The sequence below is a fragment of the Mus musculus genome, chromosome 14 (assembly GCF_000001635.26).
Source record: "Mus musculus strain C57BL/6J chromosome 14, GRCm38.p6 C57BL/6J".
NCBI classification, from domain to species: domain Eukaryota; kingdom Metazoa; phylum Chordata; class Mammalia; order Rodentia; family Muridae; genus Mus; species Mus musculus.
The window spans coordinates 67,947,220-67,965,189 of record NC_000080.6 but is presented as its reverse complement, the minus strand read 5'-3'; the positions used below and the strand labels follow the sequence as shown (position 1 = coordinate 67,965,189).

General features: G+C 44.3%; 1 long non-coding RNA gene across 1 annotated transcript; it reads right to left on the bottom strand.

The window, feature by feature from the left end:
• Positions 1-4,363: 4,363 nt before the first annotated feature.
• On the bottom strand, positions 4,364-17,030 carry Gm41188. Its single transcript, XR_874750.3, has 3 exons — positions 16,940-17,030; positions 13,685-13,823; positions 4,364-4,690 (listed from the first exon to the last, which is right to left on the bottom strand). It is a non-coding gene; the product is annotated as a predicted gene, 41188 (long non-coding RNA).
• Between the last annotated feature and the right edge of the window lie 940 nt (positions 17,031-17,970).

Sequence of the window (17,970 nt, the reverse complement as noted above, 5' to 3'; positions counted from 1 at the left end):
CCACCTCCATAAATCTCTTGTGTGAAATATGTCATGTGGTATGATCTTAGCAGCACTCCTTGGCCTCCTGACCAATCCACCAGGAAACCATAACAACAATGGAAGTCAGAGTTTCAATATATGGATTGAAGGAGTACAGTTGTTCCAACAGAAATACCCATCCTTTTGAATATTAAAGTCCTTTCACTGTGGTCAAGACATTGGTGAAGGAACATAGGAGAGCCAAAGGGGTCCACAGGATGTTATAGCCAATTTATCAGAGAAAACTCAGCACAAAAATCACAATCTGAGAAGGAACTAGAAAGCACAGGTAGACGTGAGAAAACAGATGAGGGCTGGAAAGAGGGCTCTGCGTTAAAGTGCCTGCCAGAAAAGCACGAATGTTAGTGCACAGGTGGTTCCACTGGCTCTCAGGAAGTGGCAACTACTTACACTATCACCTGCTGCTCTCACCTGCTGCCATCACCTGCCAGCGCTGCCAGGTGTGCCAGATGTTAGCTACAGATAAAAAGGACACACACACACACACACACACACACACACACGCACGCACGCACTCGAGCACACATAAACATCCAGTGACCCCCCCTCTCTCTGCTCTCATGCTTCTCTCGGTATTCCCTGTCCATCTGACTGTCTAGATGTCCACTTGTCTGACTCTATTCCTTCCATGGGTCCTCACTCCTCTCCCTTCCTTCAATAAACCTCTTATGGCAGATCTATAGCGTGAAGCAATTTCTTAGGGGTACACTTTGGCTTGGGCTGCCAAAGATACCCCCTAGGAGCACTGTACTTCATAAGAAGAACCAGAATTCCGATCCCTAGGACTCACGTAAATGCTGTATGAGCCCCTCGGCCTGTCCATAATTCCAGCATGGGAAGACAAAGACGAGAGATCCCCAGAGCAAGCTGGCTAGTGAGACCAACTCTATCGGTGAGCTCTAGGTTTGATTGAGAGACCCTGCCTCACTGATGGAAAAGGAACAGAGGATGATTTTCTACATCAGCCTTCAGCCTCCATACACGTGTGCACACACGGTGTCCATACACGTGTGCACACACGGTGTGCCCACAGACATGCAAATATGCACATACATACATACATACCACACACACAAAGGGAAAGGGGTGGCAGAACTTGATGTATGTTTGAACAAAGTACAGAGAGAAGGGACATCTACCCACAATGAGATACATGAAGCTTAAGTACCCACCATTGCCATACAAGCCTGCTGTCCCAGAGGGTGGCTCTCCACTTCATGCCTGTAATTCTCCTACTATATTCCCCCAGATCGATTTTAGAAACATCAGGGGGCATTCTGAGCCACCTGGCTCCCTCCGGCCCCTTTGAAGGCATCATTTAAACCTTCCTGCCACTCACCTTCCCCTGACACCCACCCATAGGAGTAATTGGTCTTTGTTAATTTCTTTGTTTTCTTTAGTTTTTCTTGTAGGATTCTTAGCAATGGGTAGGACCCACCCAGGAAACTCTACAGGTACATAATCATTTTCCTGGACCAGGTATGGACTGAAACCTCAGCTGAGGTCTTCCACAGAATTGAACGAATCAAGGAATGAAGGAGCCAGAAGACTCCTTGGTGGTTGTGTCAGCAGCAGCTTGAAATGACACATCATTTCTCAGCATGGCCTGACTGAAGCGGCAGAGATATGGAGTCCCTTGTTGAGGTGAGCTCTAGGTTCTGACTCCCTGTTCCCTTTGGCTACTGTTTGAATTTTGTTTCTTTCTGGTCTTCATCCTTTCTGTGAGCTACCAGACACCTTTCTTACAACTGATGCATCTGCTAAACAAAGCAGACGAATCTCTGTCTGTAGCTTCAATTGACAACTTGGTACAAATTGAGTTTGCCTATGGATATGCCTGTAAGGAATTGTCTTGTTATGGTTTATATATGCTCAGCCCAGGAAGTGGCACTATTAAAAGGTGTGGCCCTGTTGGAGTAGGTGTGTCACTCTGGGCATGGGCTTTAAGACCCTCATCCTAGCTGCCTGGAAGATGAAGACGTAGACCTCTCAGCACCTCCTGCACCATGCCTGTCTAGACACTGCCATGTTCCTGTCTTGATGATACTGGACTGATCCTCTGAACCTGTAAGCCAGCCCCAATTAAATGTTGTCCTTATAAGACTTGGTCATGGTATCTGATCACAGCAGTAAAGCCCTAACCAAGACAGTCTTAATAAATGAATTGATGTGGGAGGACCCAGCCCGGTGTGGGTGGCACCATTCCCTAGGCAGAAAGTCCTGAACTATATTAATGGTTGAGGAATCGAATTGAGCACCAGAAAGCAGTCAAGAGAACATGAATGTGTTCATTGCTTTCTGCTCCTGGCTATGACTGTGATATGACTTACTGTTTCGAATTCTTGCCACTTTGACTTATCTGCAATGATGGACTATAACCTGGAATTACAAGCTAAAACACGCCCTTTATCCTCCTAAATTGTTTTTTGTCGGGGCATTTAGTCTCCATGAGAACTGATCAGAAGTAGGAAGCTAACCAAGGAGGAAGATGAGGCTTGAGAGTTCCACAATCTTTAGCTTGGGCCAATTAAATGCAAAAGGATCTACAAGCCACTCTCTCTTGTTTTGTCCTGACTCTTTGGTGGTCTTTTCAATAGTTTCTCAAAGCAGACTTAAAACGCTCCCTGAATGGGTAAGACAGGAATGCCCCGTTGATTTGCTTACTCAGCTCCTTGAGTCAACTCTCTGCACAAAGGCCAGGCAACTTTAAAAGCCGTTGCAGAATGCAGAACTTTGCCAAGTGCTGAGAAGCAATGTACTCTTAACCTGTTGTGTTCCAGCAACAGAAACCCGGGGTCTCTTTCTTAACCAGAATGTCTGGCACAAATAGGCTTTGGGAGATTCCGAAAAGCAAAGATATTTGGGGAACAACTTTTAGGGGAGCGTTTGAAACTTTCTAGCAGCAGGGGCCCTCGGTTGCTACTCTATCGGATTTCTGCAATCTGAATGATGAGCGCTTTACAACACCTGCTGGTGACGCCATCCAACTTCCTCTGAGGGGATTCGCAAGCAGACAGGAGACCTACAGCGCCGAGAACTGGGTAATTGGAAATTTTAGGAAGAAAAAGACATGCATTGCTCTTTTTCTCAGAAGTAAGCCCACACAAAGCAGCAGGAGACACCTACATTTTTGCACCAACTAATTAAAACTTCTTGGGTCTTACCTCATTAGACTGATTTCATCCAAGCTAAGCATACACAAAGACTCCTACAATTACAATAATACAGGATGGAAGGTTGGCTACTGCATTTGCCTCTTTTTTTTTTCCCTGCAAGATATTAACATGTGCAATTTGAACATTTCCCCATGAAAGCTTCAGACCCAAAGGTAAATTTTAAAGGGATTATGGGGGCTGACAAGATAGCTCAGTGGTTAAGCGTGGCTAAAAGCGCTGGCTACTCTGGGAATCAGGTTTGAGTCCCAGCACCCACATGGCAGCTCAGTGCTAGCTTCCAGACCATTCCACTAGGCTCCTAGCATTGGGCATGTGCTGTGTATAAAAGGATTGGTTCCCACCCAGGCTCTTGCTCTCACTGTTCTCTCTCTCTCTTCCTTTCTGCACCAAGCCCCTTCTCTCCCTATCTGCTCCCTCTCTGTCTACCCTCATGATTGGCTGCCTGCCTCTACTCCTACCCCCAGGTGCTTGCTTATCTCCCTTTCCACAATAAACCTCATTATACCAGATCCATTGCATGGCGTAATTTCTCAGACTCACACCTTGGCATGGGCCCACCATGATACCCCCAAGCCACATGATATTTCATAACACTCACAACTATGATACCCCCAAGCCACATGATATTTCATAACACTCACATCTGTGATACTCCCAAGTCACATGATATTTCATAACACTCACAACTGTCTGCAACTCCAGTTTTAGGATGTCCCATGTCCTATTCTAACTTCCTTGGGCACCAGACATAGACACAGGCAAAACACCCATACACATAAAATAAAAGGTAAATAATATTAATATTAATAATGATGGATTTAAAAGCAATCGAATTGCAGGCAGAGATCTAATCACAGTAGATCAATCGACGCTAACCACTGATGATTATAAACAGGATGACTGATTCTAACTTCTTCCACGTACTCAGGCTTTCGCAGTTTTCCTTTTTATGTGGGTTTGCTTTTCATTTGTTTTATATAATAACAATTAAGAATGAATAAGATTCCCATGGGGTTATGTGGGAGATTGGATATTTGATATCTGGGACCCAACATCAGCCAACTTTTCTTTGATATTTCTCTTTTACTTCCTTAGTCCCCTTTTTTTTCTAATGCCCAAAGAAATCTAACGGAAATAGGCACTCGTAGGCACTGCTTTTCATTTTGGTGTTTTTGTTCTGGGCTCTGCCTTCTGGGTGGGCATTTGTCAAAGCAAGAAACATCTGAGCTTCTGGACAAGTCTGTGCCGTAGCATCAACATGTCCTGGATGCTTGGCAGAAGTGTGTGCATGGTACACAGAGTGACCAGCTCTGGGACCCTAGCCAGGTGAGGGCAGCAACAGGAGAACCCCTGACTAGTGAACCGGCCCCAGGCAGGCCTACAGGCAAGTTGCAGGTCAGGGCTGAGGGCAGAGCTGATCAGCCAAAGTCTGGATGTGGAAAACAGTAGTTGAGAGAAGCAGTTGTGAAGCTCTGAAAATGAAAAACAGAAATTGCAAGAATGTCAGTCTGAGTCAAGGACATTGAAAGAACATTCTATACAGCCAGGCATGGTGGTATGTGCCTTTAATTCCAGCACTCAAAGAACGTTCTATATAGTAGCCAGGCATGGGGGTATGTGCCTTTAATCCCAGTACTCAGGAGGCAGAGGCAGGTAGATCTTTCTGAGTTCTGGCCAGCCATATCTACATAGTGAGTTCCAGGACAGCCAGGGCTACATAGACAAACCCTACCACTCCATGCATGTGCATGCATGTGCACACACACACACACACACACACGCACACAAACTAAAACAGAAAGAACTGTCTACAGTCAAGAGGAAATGACAGAGAACTATGGCTTAGGAGTGATTCTGGGAGAGACCACGGAGAACCCCCGTTTCTCTGCTTGTGGGAGCAACATAAAGCTGGCTTCCCTTCTTTCAAGCAAATCCAGCCCTAACACCATTAGAAAGACCCAACACTGAGCTCTCAAAGCTACAGGACCTGCAATGATTCTGAGACATGGCAGCTCAATAGAGATACACATCCAGGTATAGATGCTGTTTAGCTGAGGGTAGGATAGGTCTTCTTAACATGCCCTGATCATTCTTAACTTGACCAGCTGCACAGAGGGCTATAGAGTGTCCTGTTGACCCTGCTGATTGCGTGGCTAATTGGATGCTGCTGGCCCTCCCCAGCAACACCCGGCAGAGTGAGGATCATATTACATAGGACCAGGCCTGGGAAAGATCAAGACTGAAATTTCCAAAGGCAGTTTCTCCTGGATGGCTATCATCTTTCACACTTTCCCAAAATTAAAACCAAAATAAAGCAACAACAACAAACCCAAATCAAATGAGCCATCTGTGCAAAGCTGTTTCTACGAGGTTTGGGGATTTCTTTGCTAAACTACTTATTTGTTTATTTTAGGGTTTTTTGCTTCCTGGAACCTGACAATATATCAGGTAGAAGTCTAGGTTGCAAGAAGAGAAATCAAATGTAGCTGACTTAAGCAGAAAGAAAGATTGACCACCACGGGGACAGAGGGGAGCTACGGGGGTAAAGTGTTTGGCAATGCAAGCGTGAGAGTCTAACTTTGGATCCCTAGAACCCACCAAAAAAAGCCAACTCTGACAGCTTATGCCTATGACCCCATGCGAAAGACCTGGAGCCAGGATTGCCTGGCCTGGTGTCCAGCTCATCTAGCCAAAGAGGTAGGCTTCAGGGGCAAGAAAAGTCTCTTTAAACTTAGTGGGAAGGGGATGTGGCTAGAGAGATGGCTCAGAGGTTAAGAGCATTGGCTGCTCTTCCAGAGGTCCTGAATTCAACCACATGGTGGCTCACAACCATCTATGAGATCCCATGCCCTCTTCTTGCCTGCAGACATGTACATATGCAGGCAGAACACTGAATACATAATAAGTGAGTAAAGCTTTTTTAAAAGATTCCATAGTGGTTGTGCATGCCTTTAGTCTCAGCATTGGTAGGCAGAAGCAGGCAGATCTCTGCGAGTTCTAGGCCAGCCTGGTCTACAAAGCAGACAAGGACAGACAGGGCTACACAGAGAAACTCTGTCTCAAAACTCCAAGAAATAAAAGAATCATGGGAGAGGCAGAGACAGGTGGATCTCTATGAGTTCTAGTCTACACAGTGAGTTCCATGCCAGCCAGAGCTACACAGCGAGACTTTGTTTCAAAGCAAACAACAATGACAAAAATAAACTGGAAAAAAAGTCAAGATAGAGTACTATTCAGGAAGTTCTCTGACCTCCATACTTATTTGCCTATATGTACCTACCACAAATGTATGTGTGTGCACACAAACACACACATACACAATTATACCCACACATACAATAATGATAAATAAAATTCTTAAAATTGAGGATGCACGTGGTAAGTTTAGATCTTGTGCAAAGCAAAGATTGGCTTGAAGCTTTCTGTTTTCTAATTGCCCTTCAATCGCTTGTTCATAGAGTGCTATGCATATTTCAGAATGCTATTCATATTGCTGAAAAGTTTGGCTGATCTTGATGCTAATTTCTATAGAGATCTGTGATTTTATTTACTTAGTAGTTAATTATGGGTTTTCTAATATTTTCTTACTGTTAGCCTGAATTTGGCAAGTGATAGTTTTTCTCTAAGTGCACATCCATTTTATTTTTCAGATCTCAAAAACATACTCATAAAGCTTTGTCGTTATGGTCTAGCTGGAATAGAAGGACATCTGAAGTCATGGTTAAGTAGTGGCAAAATTCATGGCCAAAGTTTTAACATGCCAGACATCGGGTAAGGAAGACACATGGCCTCTCAGAGATGAAAGCGAACAAGATGGAATTGTGGGTAGTGAGGGGCGGTGAGAAATCTTCAAGGCTGCAGCTCAAGGCCGGAAATCTCACATGGACTTGAGCTCCCAGAGCTTAGAAAGCAGAGCTGTGTCCAGGGAGACAAAGGTAGCCAGAGTTTATGGGCAGGGTACCAGAGAGAAGGTAGTAGGTATGAAGAGAAAGAAGGTTCCAGAGATCTGCAGAGGATCAGATGGCAGAATATAGATCAGCATAAATATGTGGGAAAACTACCCCAAACCAAGGAAGGAAAATGGCCTGAAAAAAATAAAGGATGCAGTATGCGGAGCTCACAGGGGACTGCAGAAGTAACAGGCACTCGGGAAAACCTCGTAATTCACGGCACATTAGGCAGAGTGCAGGGAGAAAGGCTTGCTCTACATAGCTCTGCTCCTACCTAATAAATCTGAAAAGCAAAACCCAAAAGAATCAAACCGTTTCCATGGAACTTAGCTGTGTACTATAACAAACTTCACGGGGGTTTTACAGCAAGAGAATATATCCCAGGAGTCACAAGGTAAAACTTACATTTGGTATCCAGGCAAATCTTACTAGGGAAACACATGAACAATGAAAATGACCCATGATGAGAAGAGAAGCATCGCAGAATTGGGGAGATGTTGGAGTTAGCAGACGCGTGAGAGAGGAGGCTTTGCCACCGTGCTCTGTCTGTGTGAACACTAGAGCAAGAAACTGGGTGGTGGTGCACGCCTTTAAAGCCAAAAAGAAAGGAAGACAGGAAGGAAGGAAGGGGAGGAAGGGAGGCAGGGGTGGAGGGAGGGAGGAAAAGAAGTAGGGAAGAAGAGAAGGACAGAAAGAAAGAGAAGAAAAAGATTAGAAAACTAGTGTCAAACGCCAATATTGGGGGAAATGGTCAATAAAAGCAATAAATCTCTAACCTAGTGTTTTTCCTCCAGAGGTGGGTGTGATTTCTATTAGTACAGTCTACTATGTTGCTATTAAAACGTTGTTGACCTCTAGTGGGCTAGCGGGTCAAGCCAGGAAGGCTGCCAACAGCCCTGGCTCATATGAAAGTTCTGTAAAAATAATTAGCCAGTTGAAACATGCCTCGACACAGGTTGAGAAACTCTGAACAGATAGATGAGGATAATAATTAATAAGGAGGTCTGAGAGAAGGCAGGAATCACCAAGATCAGATAGGAAGGTGACGTCATTGGAGAGTCAATATATCCTAAAAATGCAATAAGCCAAATTATTCCAGGCATTGGTGAGCTTCATTTCTCTTGAAGGTGTGCACTTTGGCTACAATCACCCCATTTTTTCGGGTGCGGGGCAAACAAGACAGGGTCTCCCAATATATAGCCCTTGCTGGTCTGGAACTCTCTGTGTAGATCAGGTTGTACTCAAATGCACGGGGATTTTTCTGGATGCTTCATTACAGGCATGAGCCACGCTGACCAGTGACGGTTATTCTTGCTACCTCTTTACATGGTCATGTGTAAACTGTCCCAGTTTCTCTTCTTCTTGTGGGGACACCAGGACTACCTTCTCAAACTCATTTAACTTCAGTGACCTCCTTATATATTCTATCTCCAAATGTAGTCACGTTAGGGGTTAGGGTTTGAGCATAGGAATCTGGGGACAGCATATCTTAGTCCTTAATAGTGACTAAGAGGCCAGCTTTCTATGACTTCACAAATAGTCTGTGTGTGTGTGTGTGTGTGTGTGTGTGTGTGTACACATAAAACATTTAGTAACCATATAAGACATCATATAGAGAATATATATATATATATATATACATACATACATACATAGACCACATGTGTGTGTACACATGACATTCACAAGTCATATAAAACATTATATATTATATACCATATGTATATAATATATAATATCATATATATATATGCTGACATAGACCGTCCGAATGTGTGTGTATGTGTGTTTTCCTCTGTATGCCATTTGTGAATCAGTGCTACACTACTGAATTTTTAAAAAGTCAGGACCATGATCAGTTTTGAGAACAGAGATTTAAAGGTGCATGGAAGTTTTTTGGCTATAGTTGCATCCTGATTTCTTTTTAACTAAGTGACAGTTACATGGGTGTGGGTGAACTGGGGCTACAGCACACATCTATTACTCTTGCCCTTCTGTGTATGTCTTACTTTAATAATAGAAGTTATTAAAAAAAAACAAAAACAAACCAACAGAAAGCGAGTACAGGAAAGTCCTCTCAGCCACTGCACTAACTTACTCTCCCCTTTTTTTTTATTTTAGGAAATACTGCGTTTTGGTTCCTCTGTGTCATGGGAGATATACATAATTCCATCTTCGATTTAGAAAGAGTCAGATGCTGTTACATTATTTAGTTGGCGCTGTGTGGAAGTGCTGGTTAAAGAATGACTCTCAGTGCCAGAAATTCCCTTGCAATCTATCACCTTAGACAGTGATGATTTGTGTTTTAAACGCTGCCTAATGCTTTATGTAGGATTTGAATTCTTAGTGTAAGCCATGAGAGCTATCTGCGGGGAATCCAGGCCTTTCCTGGTTCTCATTTCCTTGATTTTTGGAGATAACATCACAGTATATATAGAGAGAATCTAGTTATTTCCAAGCCCATACATTCGCTGAGCGATGTCAGATCAGCACCTGAATAAATAAAACATGAAACCATTAACGCACACTCCTGTGACCTGTCAGCATCGTTAACTCTGCCCTGCAGGAAGCCAGCTGGGATCAGGTCTTCATAATGATGGTGTCTCTCGGGAGAGGCCAACAAATCCAGGCTTTGCCTTTTGAATAAGCATCCTGGTGTTTACTTTCCAAGGCAGGGTCTCACTTCTTCAGGCTGCTGTAATTCAAGCCCCAGGCTCCCTGCAGTCCTCCAACCCTGCGTGAATGGACTCACCCAGCTAGATTCCGCAGAAACTCATTTCTACCAACATAGCACACATAATGACCAAGCAGAAATAGAATACTCAGTAGTTTTTCTGCCCTAGTATTGTTAGTTTCTGCAAAGATTCCCACACACCCAACACATACACACGCACACACATACACACACACACACACACATACACACACACACACACACACACACACACACACACACACGCGTGCGCGCACGCACACACTGAGTGCACACCCTGTCTGCTGGGACAACCTTGTTAACTTTCAATACAAGTTCTTGTAGATGCTGGGGTTGAACTCAGGGTTTCAATCATACCAGGCAAGTACTCTATGATTGAACTGAACTTTTAGTCCTCCATTAATATTTAGGAATCTTTAGAAGCTCTGAGCAGTGGTGGTTCATGCCTTAATCTCAGCACTTGGGAGGCAGATGCAGGTAGATCAAGTTCAAGGCCAGCCTGGTTTATAGAGCAAACCTTGTCTCAAAAAAAAAAAAAAGAAAGAAAGAAACAAACAAACAAACAAACAAACAAAGAGAAAGAAAGGAAAGGAAAGGAAAGGAAAGGGAAAGGGGAAGGGGAGGGGGAGGGGGAGGGGGAGGGGAGGGGGAGGGGAGGGGGAGGGGGAGGGGAGGGGAGGGGAGGGGAGGGGAGGGGAGGGGAGGGGAGGGGAGGAGAGGAGAGGGGAGGGGAGGGGAGGAGAGGGGAGGAGAGGGGAGGGGAGGAGAGGGGAGGGGAGGGGAGGGGAGGAGAGGGGAGGGGAGGAGAGGAAAGGAGAGAAAAGAAAAGGAGAATCTATAGGCACATCTACCTAGACCCAAACCATGAAGGTTCAGATCTCATCCTTGCCACAGTACCAGATGTACAAAGCTCCAACAAGTTACTTAACCTTCCTGGGCCTAAATCCACTTACCCATATATGGGATCCATGTGAGTATCCATCACTCAAGACTTATTTGAGAGTTAAATAGGATTATGATACAGAAAGCACTTTGCGCCGGACAGTGGTGGCGCTCGCCTTTAATCCCAGTACTTGGGAGGCAGAGGCAGGTGGATTTCTGAGTTCAAGGCCAGCCTGGTCTACAGAGTGAGTTCCAGGACAGCCAGGGCTACACAGAGAAATCCTGTCTTGAAAAAAAAAGAAAAAAGAAAGCACTTTGCACAGGAAGTAGCCCAAGTCACTCTCAACTTCACTGGACTTGTAATCACATAGGAGACACACTTCATGGTACATCTTTGACAGAATTTCCAGAGAGGTTTACAGAGAAGGGAGCATCTACCTTGCATGTGGCTGGAATCATCCCATGGGCTGGGGCCATGGACTAACTTACACACACACACAGTAGAGGAAAAACAAAAACAAAAACAAAAAAGGCAAAAAACACGACGTAAGTATTCTAAACCACAGCTTCTCAAACTGAGGTTCACAGCCCTACATGAGGCACTGTACATGACCATGAGAGGTCATGAAAAAATGACAACAGCAAAAGTTCTGAATGCGCCATGGCAAAAAATTAATTTGGAATCTATATGTAATGAATCTGGGGTGTTTACGGGGCCATCTGTCTGTATCGCATCTTGAAATGTCACTGATGCTTTGATCTGCTTTGCTTTCTGCATCCTTCCTGCACCCGGCCTCCAATAAACACTGCTTGCAACATCTCAGCATAGCCTCGGCACTGTGTTACAGACTGCAGTGTGGTACTGCACACACGGAGTTCTCCACTCTTAGGGAGACATAACGGATCCTTTTAGAAAGTGAAGAACTTTCCTACTATCATTCTTCAGCATGTAAACATCCAATTAGCTTCTCTTTCCATCAACAGAAGTAACAAAAACAAGAACCGCTTTATAGTGCTGTTGCTTACTGAGTTACATCTGCCATTTTGTACTGTGTATTTATGATACACATTTCCACCATTTTTTTTCTTTTGTTTTGAAACAGGGTCTCACTGTGTAGGCCAGACTAGCCTGAAGCTCACAGAGAGCTACCTGCCTCTACCTTCCAACTGCTGGAGTTAAAGGCATCTGCCACCAATCGTTGGCTTCATAAATTGCTTTTTGTTATGTGTTTTATCACTGCAATGAAAAAGTAACTAATACATCAGCCTAGATGTCCATCGACAGATGAATGGATAAAGCAAATGTATGCTCAATGGTATTTTATTCAGCCACAGAGAAAAGTGCAATGCTGACATTTGCAGAAAATAGATGGAACTGGGAATTATTATGTTAAGCAAAATAAGCCAGGCTCAGAAAGATAAACACCATGAATTTTCCTTCATATGCATACTCTGAGGGGGCTGGGGAAGAGAGAGCGAAAACAAGAGTCAATGAGCAAGAGGAAGACAGAGAAAAATGCATGTGTGTGCCTGTGAACGTACATGCATGCATGTGTGTGCATGTGTGTGTGTGAATGTGTGACTGTGTGCATATGTGTGTGTGTTTGTGTGTGTGTGTGTGTGTGTAAGTCATAAAACTAGAAAGGGGACCATGAGAGGCGAAAAAGAGATCTTAAGGTAGAGGGAGAGAGAAAAGAAGGTAATAGGATGACACAATCCATGTGACATGACAGCAGAAGATATGTCCCTGAGGAAAGGAGGGGTCAGTAAGAGGGAGCAGGGAGACAGGAGAGGACAGTGGGAAGGGGCAGCAATAAGAACAAAGTATGTACGTATAACAATGTCATGATGAAACTAACTTCTTCATACTCAAATTTAACCACTGGGTAACATAAACGTCTTGGATGAAAAGGAATGGAGATGAAGAAAGTTTCGGTAACCCCTCTAATGCTCTGTTCTGATTACCATCTCTGGCTTTGTGAGCTTGTGCAAGTAACATAACTTCTCTGTCTTTCACTGTCTGTAAGCCAGAGGTAAGAAGGCAGTGCCTACAGCTGTACTGAATGCTTGTGTCTAATACCCAGTGAACTGTGCTGCACACAGTAAGCACTTAGTGTGCCAGCAATTATGGGAGGGTGGGAATCTCAGCTTGACTTCACTTACACAATGTCCCCAATTTTTAGGGGGGGGGAAGCACTGGTCTTTAAATCATGTTGTATTTTTCAAATTAGAACAGAAACACATCTACATAATAATAAATGTGTATAAGAAAATAATTTTCATAGTATCCCTTAAAAATTATTTTTATACCATATACAAACTCAGAACAGGGTAGAACAAAATGCTGAATGTCTGACCCTGACCTCATTTTAGAGGGAGAGTAGATTCCTCTGTCAGTCACTCTCCTGTTGCTAGGACAACACATCTGCGCAAACAATTTAAAGGAAATACAGGTTTATTTTGGCTCTCTGTCTTAGAGCTACCCGCCACGGTCAGCTGGTTCCACTGCGTTGGGCTGTGAAGAGGTGGACCATGATGGCAGCAAGAGGGTGTGACAAAGGAGGCTCTCCTAGTGGCAGCTAAGCAGACAGTCAGAAGGGGGCAGGTAACAAGATACACCCAGTAAAGTCACACCCACAGTGGCCTATTTCCTCCATCCTGGCCCTACCCCATAACAGCCCACTCAGTATGAATTAACTTAAGGAATGTTCCTCCATTGACGTTAGCAGTCTCGCAACACAGTCACCTGTCTAGCTCTGAAGGCCACACCTTCTGCATTGGAACACTCCGGGGAAAGACTTTCTATCCGAATCACAATGTTCCTTCTAGCAAACGTCCTAAATAATACAGCTTGCACAGTTAATGGGAGCAACAGGACAGTGACCCTGAAGCAAGCAGGCAGAGCAACCTAATGTTCTTACCTGGGAATCCAGCAGCCCCACTTCTGGGCTTACTCAAACTGGCAACCAGACCCTCAGTGAAGTGCCTGCGCTCTCAAGTTCCTGTCAGTGGCAGCGTTATTCACAGCAGCCAGGATGTGGGCACAGCCGCCATGACCTCCTGTAGATGAACGCATTAAAACAAAACTAAAAAAACAAACACATGGTGGGCATATGCAATAGAGTATCATGAAGGAAATTTTGTCATTTGTAACAGTGTAACAGACCTAGAAGACACTTTGTTGACTAAAATCAGTCAACCACTGGAGGACAAACATTTTCAAGCTTTTTTTTCTTTCATTTTTAGAAAGTAACTAAAACTGTCAATCAGGGCTGGTGAGATGACTCAGCGGATAAGAGCACTGACTGCTCTTCCAGAGGTCCTGAGTTCAAATCCTAGCAACCACACAGTGGCTCACAAACACCCGTAATGAGATCTGATGCCCTCTTCTGGTGCGTCAGAAGACAGCTACAGTGTATTTATGTATAATAATAAATAAATCTTTGGGCCGGAGCAAGTGAGGTTGACCAGAGAGAACAGAGGTCCTAAAAACAAAAACAAAAACAAAAAATCAATTTCCAACAACCACATGATGCCTCACAACCATCTGTACAGCTACAGTGTACTCATCTACATAAAATAAATAAATAAATAAAACTATCAACCTTATAAAAGAGAGGGGACTGATGGTTGCTAGGGAATGGAGGCGGGGAAAGGATGGGAGCTAGTGCCCCTGATTTCTGACTTTCTATATCTTGGGTCCCATCTCCTAGTTTTCACCACATCCTAGCAATGCCATCTGAATATAAAGGTATCAGTGGCTTAATGCATCGATTAAGTCAAAGTCCTCAGGGCCCGATCACTTCCACAAAGCCTATCAGCAGGCAGTGAAGGGCCTGTTCCATAAGTCCACGAAGAGCATCTCTCCATCAGACCGGCACCTTCATGCTCTGGCCAGTGTGCTATGGGAAACATTGCATACCAGGGCACTCCAGACACTAGTCACTAGTTAGCTGTGGTTGTACTAACTGTATGCCTGGTTTTGGCTGAGGACATAGCTTCAGGCTTACACTTTCTATTCTCAAAGTCAGTCGTGGGCACATAAAAAGCTGCAGACAACGAGACAGGAAAAATAGCCCTGAACATTTTTTTATTTTATTTTTGAGAGATTCAATTTTGCACCGAGTATTCTATATTTAGCCAAACTCTCCACTGACTTTAAAGTAAGTGAAGGGCCAGAAATGCATTCTTCATTACTTAACTGCTGAAAAAAATTACTTATGGCGTTATTCTAGAATAATAGAAAAGGACTCTAGGAAAAACATACCCATAACATGAAGACTTTAAAAGTCTTCAAAACAACAAGAAAGGGGGGTGGGGTGGGGCTTGAAGGGATGGCTCAGAAGTCCTGAGTTCAATTCCCAGCAACCACATGGTGACTCACAGGCCATCTGTAATGGGATCTGATGCCCTCTTCTGGAATTCAGGTATACAGGCAGATAGAGCACTCATATACATAAAACTAAATTTAAGAGAAAAAGAAAAAAAATCGGACTTCATTCAAGTTATGTTTTGAATGAAAAATAAGACTGCATCTTCGAGGCCTAATAGTGATTCCATTCTAACCATCATACTGAAACTTCCACTTATCTCAGAATCAATCTACAGATCTGGGTTCTCAACCTGTGGGACCCCTTGTCTGTTGAACAACCTTTTTACAGACATCATCTAAGACCATAGGAGAACACAGATATTTACATTGTGATTCATAACAATAGCACAATTGCAGTTATGAAGTAGCAACGAACGTAATTTTATGGTTAGGGGTTATGGTGGTTTGAATAGGTTTGGTCCCCATAGATTCATGTGTGTGACTCCTTGGCCATAGGGAGTGGCATTATTAGGAGGAGTGGCTTTATTGGTGGAGTTGAGCCTTTGAAGGCTCCAATGCTCAGACTCTGCCCAATACCAGGTAGAGTCTCTTCCTGGCTGCCTTCAGATCAAGTTGTACTTAGCAACTCCAGCACCATGTCTGCCTGCCCGTTGCCATGCTTCCTGCCATGATGACAATGGACTAAGCCTCTGACACTGTAAGCCAGCCCCAGTTAAATGTTTCCCTTTGTAAGAGTTGCCATGGTCATGGTATCTCTTCACAGAAATAAACTCCTAACTAGGAAAGGGGTCACCACGGATGAAGGAAGTGTCTCAGAGTTAGGAAGGTTGAGAACTGTTGCTGTAGACAACGCGCACACAGTTTTGTGGTAGTTACAGAAAATTGGTTCTTAACAATATCAAGTTAACAATACCTCTGACCAAAAACTAGGTACACAGAAATGCTTCCACAGAGGAAAAGTGTAGAGAGCACAGACAGACATGGCAACTGTCAGGGGCGCTAGGGTTATAAGTGTGGGAATTGGGGGCTCACCAACTGTCCTGGCGCTGGAGTTACAGGTGCATGCTACCGTGGTCAGCTTTCAGGTGCCTTCTAGAGACCTGAACTTGGGTCGTCTCACTTTAACCACTGAGCCATCTTCCCAGCCCCAGTTTTGGTTTTTAGGCAGAACTGGAATAAACCTGGCAGGGGAGCTGCACCTCTGAACACATGACCTGGACAGTATACACAAACTTCATGCAAGCTCAAGCAGACTAAATCCCATCATGGAGAAGTGAGGTATGCACAACCCCTAGAAGAGAAGACGCTGGCAGTCAGTAGCTGCCGGAAATGGAGAGTCAGTTTTCTTGAAGCATATACCCTAATTGGGTTGATCAAACTCTAATGGAAGGCACACATCCAGGAATATATGTGCAGGGCAAACCGGATTGATGGGTGGGGAAGGGGGAAAAAAAAAGAGGACACAAAATAAAAGATGGTAGATGGTGTGTGTGTGTGTGTGTGTGTGTGAATATAAACACATTACGAGACGTTCTAAAAGAACTAATAAAAGGTAAGGATTTAAAGGGGTGTGGACATTTTGGGGAAAAAAAAGGCAGTAATCAGAGTGGCTGAGATGGCTCAGTAGGTAAACGTGCTTGTTACCAAAGCCTGAGTTCCATCCTCAGAGCCAGTGTGGAGGAGAGAACAGACTCCAGCAAGCTGTCTCTGACCTCCCGTGCTGGCACAGGGGTATGCATGCCCCCGCCCCCACCAAGCAAGTCACGTAATAAAGCGGTGTGTGTGTGTGTGTGTGTGTTTCTTTTTTAATCAATTAAGGAAAAAACTACACACTAGTGCTAACCTCTGTATTATTCACCGCAGCAGAGGAGAGGGAGCAACTCAAATGTCCGTCAACAGATGAGTAGACACACAGAATATGGTCTTCCTGTCCAGGGGCATATTCTGCAAATGTAATAAGGAAAAAACATATCATCTCATGGTAAAACATTGATGGGTCTCAAGAACGTTTTGTTAAGCCACGTGCATGGTTCTGGTGCCACTGAGAGCTTCCTGTCCCCGGGTAGGTGGGCCTTCTGTCTCATTTCAACTTGCTTACAAAAAATGGAACTCCAGCCAGTCAGTGATGGCACACGCCTTTAATCCCAGCACTTGGGAGGCAGAGACAGGAGGATTTCTGAGTTTGAGGCCAGCCTGGTCTACAGAGTAAGTTCCAGGACAGCCAGGGCTACACAGAGAAACCCTGTCTCAAAAAAAAAAAAAAAAAAAAAAAAAAAAAAAAAAAAATGGAACTCAGCAGCTAAGTGTGTCAACTGTTCACAAAAGGGTTAAATCACCTTGCTTCCAAGGTCACATGGAGTGAGAGGAAGAGGGACAGAGGGACTGAAGATTGCCCAGAATGGCCTGCCACAGGCAGCATCTTTTTGTACCAAAAATACAGGGTAGATCGGAGTCATTTCTGGTTTTGACTTGTTTGCTCTCAGAGATTTTTCTGAGACCAGCACATACTGTCCTGGAGCCCTGACCCCTTGCCTCTAATTGCCTGGACTCCTCCAGGTGACCAGCTGCCTGGACGGCTCAGCAGATATCCCGAGGCTGCAGTAACTGGCTTCTGGCTGCACTTCCCAGACCTTACTGCCCCTGGCTGTTCGGATCTGCTGCCCTGATGATCTTTCCAGTTTGTTCTCTCTGTCATTCCCACCATTTCTTTAATTTCTCAGCTGCTTCATGCCCTCGGTTTTGTTTTGTTTTTCAAAGCTTGACAGGAAATAGCATTATATTTAGCAATACACCTTGGGTTTCCTCAGAGCAGTGGTTCTCAACCTGTGGTTGGTGACCCCTTAGCAAACCTCTAACTCCAAAATAAAAAAAAAT